The 6554-nt window shown below is 43.0% G+C and overlaps 1 long non-coding RNA gene across 1 annotated transcript in view; it reads right to left on the bottom strand.

Annotated features, from left to right (window-relative positions):
• LOC128422779 (uncharacterized) overlaps positions 1-6554 on the bottom strand; it is a 119868-nt gene extending 113314 nt beyond the window's left edge. The window contains exon 1 of the long non-coding RNA XR_008332594.1: positions 6110-6554. This is a non-coding gene — a long non-coding RNA (uncharacterized LOC128422779). The remainder of the gene's footprint in view (positions 1-6109) is intronic.

The following is a 6554-nucleotide window of genomic DNA, read 5'->3' on the forward strand; positions in this document are numbered from 1 at the left end:
AAACTACAATTAATCCAGAATGCGGCAGCTAGACTGGTGACTGGGAGCGGCTGCCGGGACCATATAACACCGGTCCTGAAAGGTCTACATTGGCTCCCAGTACATTTCCGAGCACAATTCAAAGTGTTGGTGCTGACCTTTCAAGCCCTAAACGGCCTCGGTCCTGTATACCTGAAGGAGCGTCTCCACCCCCATCGTCCAGCCCGGACACTGAGGTCCGGCACCGAGGGCTTTCAGGCGGTTTCCTCATTGCGAGAAGTGAGGTTACGGGGAACCAGACAGAGGGCCTTCTCGGTGGTGGCGCCCGCCCTGTGGAACGCCCTCCCATCAGATGTCAAGGAAATTAGCAGCTATCTTATTTTTAAAAGACATCTGAAGGCAGCCCTGTTTAGGGAAGTTTTTAATATTTAATGCTGTATTGTTTTTAACATTCGATTGGATGCCGCCCAGAGTGGCTGGGAAAGCTCAGCCAGATGGGCGGGGTATAAATAATAATAATAATAATAATAATAATAATAATAATAATAATAATAATTTGTCCTTTTATTTAAAATGCATTTCTGGGTTATTTGTGAGGCGTAGGAATTCGTTCATTAATATTTTTTTTCCAAAATATAGTCCAGCCCACCACAAGGTCTGAGGGACAGTGGACCAGCCCCCTGCTGAAAAAGTTTGGTGGGTATGCACCTTTGGTTGGGCAAAATACAGGAAAAGTCAGGGGGGGATTCCACCAGGTAATTCCATTCTTCAAGAACGTTTTTCTCATTTTGTCCTGTAATTTAGTCTTGCCCTCACAGCATATTCCATCATCTTCATAAACCAGTATTTTTTCGCTGGGATTTTAATAATCTCTTGGGTCAAAGTGAATATCTGATGTCCTCCACAGATTATGTTTTTTCATGTTCTAGTGAGTAACTCAGCAGCTGTTGCAACCAGGGAAGGACACAGAGAGATTAGCCACTAACGCTATTTTTGCCACTGTGCCAGAAGAAATGTTAACCTTCGGGATTAGATCATATATACCGCCTTGGACTCCTTTGAGAGAAAGTAATAATAATAATCACTGGGATGTGGGTGGCGCTGTGGTCTAAACCACAGAGCCTCTTGGGCTTGCTGATCAGAAGGTCGGTGGTTCAAATCCCCGCGACGGGGTGAGCTCCCGTTGCTCGGTCCCTGCTCCTGCCAACCTAGCAGTTCGAAACCACGAAGTGCAAGTAGATAAATAGGTACCGCTCCAGTGGGAAGGTAAACGGCGTTTCCGTGCGCTGCTCTGGTTCGCCAGAAGCGGCTTAGTCATGCTGGCCACATGACCCGGAAGCTGTACGCCGGCTCCCTCGGCCAATAAAGCGAGATGAGCGCCGCAACCCCAGAGTCGGCCACGACTGGACCTAATGGTCAGGGGTCCCTTTACCTTTACCCTTTACCTAATAATTTGTTGTTGTTGTTTAGTCGTTTAGTCGTGTCCAACTCTTCGTGACCCCATGGACCAGAGAACGCCAGGCACCTCTGTCCTCCACTGCCTCCCGCAGTTTGGTCAAAAATTAATTAATGTCCTGAGCTATTTTCCTTTGAGTAGCCTGCCTTGGACCCTCTCTTAAAGACAATCATTTTCCAGCCGACACTTTTCCTGGTGCTGTATCTCCATCCTAGAAAAAGCTACGGCTTTTTAATGTGGATTATCAAGGCGGCTAGTTCACAAGCATCCGAGCCTCACCAGAAGGCTGTGGTGTGTGGCCAACCCTCAGTCTTGGTTGTCAGGTACCCCAGGAGACCACGGACTTTGTACGCTGCTACAGAGGCCTGCAGAGCTCAGAGCTGGGACGAGCGGCAGCCCCCCACGCTCTAGAGACAAAGGCAATCGCAACCCTTTGCCACAAGTCTGTGTGGTGAACGTGCAAAAACTGGAGCACGAGAGTTTCCAAAGTTCAGTCCCATTCCATGGAATCGATTGCCTTCCTGCCTTGCTTTGTGGCATCTGGCTAGTCGCTGCTGGAAGCAGAATCATGCACGAGAATTGTACTTTTGGTCCAGCCAGCGGTGAGGGATTTGTGGCCTTCTCAAGGCTGCTGGACTACAGTTTCCATAATCCTGCGACATCTATATTAGCCCTGCCACGAGGCAGAGTGACAGACTGCTTTAGGGGGCAGAGACTGGCGGCTTGGGTTGCCACCTGCCTTGCATAATACAGTGGTACCTTGATTCCCGAACGACTTGGCTCCCAAACAAATCAGCTCCCGAACGCCGCAAACCCGGAAGTGAGTGTTCCGGTTTGCAAACATTTTTTGGAAGCCAAAAAGTCCGACGCAGTTTCTGCAGATTCCAATTGAGTGCAGGAAGCATGACTTGGTTTTCGAACAGTTTTGGGAGTCCCCGGAACGGATTAAGTTTGAGAACCAAAGTACCACTGTACGGGGTTGTTCCTTATTTGAGTGTAAAATGCTGTGACCTATATTGATGCAATACAGGACGCAGTTTGTCCCATATCTCCCGTATTTCATCTCTCTCCTGTGCTGGATTAAACAGTATGGAGCCCTCTAGGCAGTCAAAATCGGGAGAGGGGGCTCACCTCTCAAATTATCTCCTAAGACATTTTTTTATTTTACCAACAAACCATGTTAATAAACCAATTTTATTACACAAAGCACTGGACGAAGAAAGCTTGGTTGTCATGTTCTTCCAAGATCAAATCAATATTGTTTTGATCTGTTGTCATGGGGCCCCTAAATGGCCTGGGGCCCAATAAGCCGGTGTCTACTCTGCCTTTTTGGTAATCGGGAAAATTCCTCTCTCTCTTTCTCCACCCCTCACTTCTTTCCTTTTCTTTTTTCTCCTCGCTGCCTCTTTTCATCCTTCTCCCAAGGAGCAGCAAAGCAGGGCAAGGCCTTTGTGTCAGTGCAGCCCAGAAGCCCCTATTCTGAATATAGTTATCTGCATGATATTTAGGGGGGGAGAGAGAGAAGCATTTCCCCAAAGCTTGTCTTGAGCTGGCTCCAGGGGTCCCACATCTTTGCACTAGACCAAAAGCTTCAGACACTGGATGTTTATGAGACACCTCAAAACTTGCACCGCTTTTGAAAGACAAGATAGACCCTAAAATCTGGCATGGCTCCATGCTTTGTGGGGCCCTGCGAGCAAATTGCAGAGCAACGTAGTTTGTTTTCTGTGTGTTCTTCTTTGAGTACATTATACCGTAATTCTGTTTGTTGCTTTTGTTATGTACTGAAGTTCTCACCCTAGGCCAGCAGGGGGATACTGTAGATAGTTTTCACTCAGGTCCACACATGCAAATAAGGGATCGAAAGTGACGTTCAGTGATTCGATAGTTACAGAAAGTTGTTACAGTTACGTTGTACTGGAGCTCTGTATAAGCAGGCTGGCTGAACCCTTCAGTTCAGTTCAGTTCTGGCCTGTGAATAAACAAGAGCTGTTTGGAGAATCGCTGTGTCGTCTGATATGTTCACCCACAACTTAACAGCTTTATTATTAAATATGCCATACAACTGTCCTTCAGTAATGAACAGAGTGAAGGATTCTGAGTCATGGGGATGGCGAGTGTGTGTGCTTAGTTTATTATTTGGTTCCTATTTTGCTCATGCTGTTAATATTGTTTTATAGATTATAAACGTACTAAGTTGTTAATCATATAATAGGACTTTTGCTGTAATTGTGAGGTTTAGCTTATTTTTTAGTTATTGTTTTGCTAACAATGTTTTACAGATTGTAATTGTTTCACTGATGATTTGTTAATTATTCTCTAGGCTGTATTGGTGATGATCCATTATATTCTATCATATTAATTATAATTATTGTTATTAGTGATTCAGCTGAATGAAAAGCAGCCTAGAAATATAATTACCAATCAAATCAAATGTTGCATTTGAGTCCAAATGCAGACCTCAGTGCCCATAATATTGCATTCACTGCATTAATTTACAAGTCCCTTAACAGCTGGGATACTTTAATAAATGTCTGCTTCCTTATATCCCTGAGGACTTTTGGGGGGGGTCACTGTTAAAGATCCCCCACAGCCCAGTTGCACAGAAGCCATTCATTCAGTACTGGGTGACCAGTTCTGTGGAACTCCCTCCCACTTGAGACCAGGCAAGCAGCCCCACTCCCTGTTAAACCTACAATACTCGCTTCTTTTTCTTTCAACAGGCGTTTTAAAAAGCTTTCTGATGTTGTGGTTAACTATTTTGTTTCTATCTATCGTAACTTCACTGTACCCTGCTTAGAAACTGTGGCTGTGCACACACCTATTGTAATATATTTGGAGTCGAGTGTGAATTTCATGCTCTTTATTCAGCTTATAGTAGCAATGAATGAATCTTTTCCCCAAAAAGTTTAGCTATATATACATTATTTACACAATGGGCCCCGCGTGATTGGCTAATTCCGGGGCTGCTCCTGTAGGCCAATCAGGTTGCGGATTCACCTCCTCCAGAAGCCTGAGTGGCTGCTCCTGCAGGCCAATCAGGTTGCTGATTCACTTCCACCTGGAGCTGGATTGGGTGGCTCCTGCAGACCAATCAGACTGCTGCATTCTGGATCCTCTTGTTCTAGAATTCAGCTCAGTACATAACAAATATATTTAAAGCACCCCCCCTGCTCCCAAGGAATCTTGGGAACTGTCATTTGTTAAGGGTACTGGGAACTCTAGTTTGAAGGGCTCAACTGTAATTTCCAGGGTTCTGGGAGGGCAAAGGCATGCTTCAAATGTATGGTGTGTTTGTCAGGCTGTTAAGCTTTTATTATTCACTCATTTATCCCATCCTTTCTCCCAAAGGAACCTAAGGCGATGATAAATGGCTGAAATAAATATACAGTGGTACCTTGGTTCTCAAATGCCTTGGTTCCCAAATGCCAAAAACCCAGAAGTAAGTGTTCCGGTTTTCAAACATTTTTTGGAAGCCAAACATCTGATGCGGCTGTCGGCTATTGTTTCCCAGGCGCCTGCACCAATCAGAAGCTGCGCCTTGGTTTTCAAACATTTCAGAAGTCAAACAGACGTCCGGAATGGATTCAGTTCGGCGCTTTTAAGGACTTTTAAATTGCTGTTTTAGGGGTTACTTTTAAAAGTCCGGAATGGATTAATTCATTTTGCATTACTTTCTATGGGAAAGCACGTCTTGGTTTTGGAACACTTTGGTTTGGGAACAGACTTCCGGAACGGATTAAGTCTGAGAATCAAGGTACCTGAAACCATATGAAGAGGTTAAAGAATATGTAAATGATTGGTTGTACTATCGCCATGTCAATGAAATATATAAAGAGGATTTAAAGGAAAAAGGATTTGACGATAAAAAAATCAAAATTTGAAATAGAAATATTAAACAATGAATGTAAAGCAATGTCTAAAATGTATAAAATACTGTTGGAATGGCATTTGAAAGATGAGGAAATGAAATCGGTAATGATACATTGGGCAAAAGACTTTGGATATAATACACAGCTTGAAGAATGGGAAAGGTTCTGGAATGAAAAGATAAATTGTACAGCCTGTAATACTTTGAAAGAGAATATGATGAAAATGATGTATAGATGATATATTACACCAGTGAAATTAGCTAAAATGTATAAGACAAATAATAAATGTTGGAAATGTAAAGAAAAAGAAGGAACATTTTATCATATGTGGTGGGAATGTAAAAAAGTAAAGAACTTATTGGAAATGATATATAATGAGATGAAAAAGATGTTGACATATACATTTTTTTAAAAACCAGAAGCATTTTTACTTGGTATTATAGGTCAGGACATTAATAAGCAAGATGTTAAATTGTTTTTATATGCAACAACAGCGGCAAGAGTACTGTTAGCCCAGAAATGGAAACAAGAAGAAATTCCGAAGAAAGAAGAATGGCAGACGAAAATTAATGCAGAATTGGACAAAATGACAGGAAGGATTCGAAACCTGTGAGACCAGAGATTTACAGAAGATTGGAAGAAGTATATGAATTATTTGAAGAGCAACTGTAATCAACAAATTACTCTAGTAGGACTACAAGAAGTTTTGTAAGGAGAAATATACGAAGTGTTACAAAGTAGAAAAAGATAGAGATATTGGTTATGAGTTTGAAATGTAACAGGGAAGATAAGAAATGCATACTAAGAGATTATAGAATCATAGAATCATAGAATCATAGAGTTGGAAGAGACCACAAGGGCCATCGAGTCCAACCCCCTGCCAAGCAGGAAACACCATCAGAGCACTCCTGACATATGGTTGTCAAGCCTCTGCTTAAAGACCTCCAAAGAAGGAGACTCCACCACACTCCTTGGCAGCAAATTCCACTGTCGAACAGCTCTTACTGTCAGGAAGTTCTTCCTAATGTTTAGGTGGAATCTTCTTTCTTGTAGTTTGGATCCATTGCTCCGTGTCCGCTTCTCTGGAGCAGCAGAAAACAACCTTTCTCCCTCCTCTATGTGACATCCTTTTATATATTTGAACATGGCTATCATATCACCCCTTAACCTCCTCTTCTCCAGGCTAAACATGCCCAGCTCCCTTAGCCGTTCCTCATAAGGCATCGTTTCCAGGCCTTTGACCATTT

Source organism: Podarcis raffonei, chromosome 10 (genome assembly GCF_027172205.1).
Source record: "Podarcis raffonei isolate rPodRaf1 chromosome 10, rPodRaf1.pri, whole genome shotgun sequence".
Classification (NCBI taxonomy): Eukaryota; Metazoa; Chordata; class Lepidosauria; order Squamata; family Lacertidae; genus Podarcis; species Podarcis raffonei.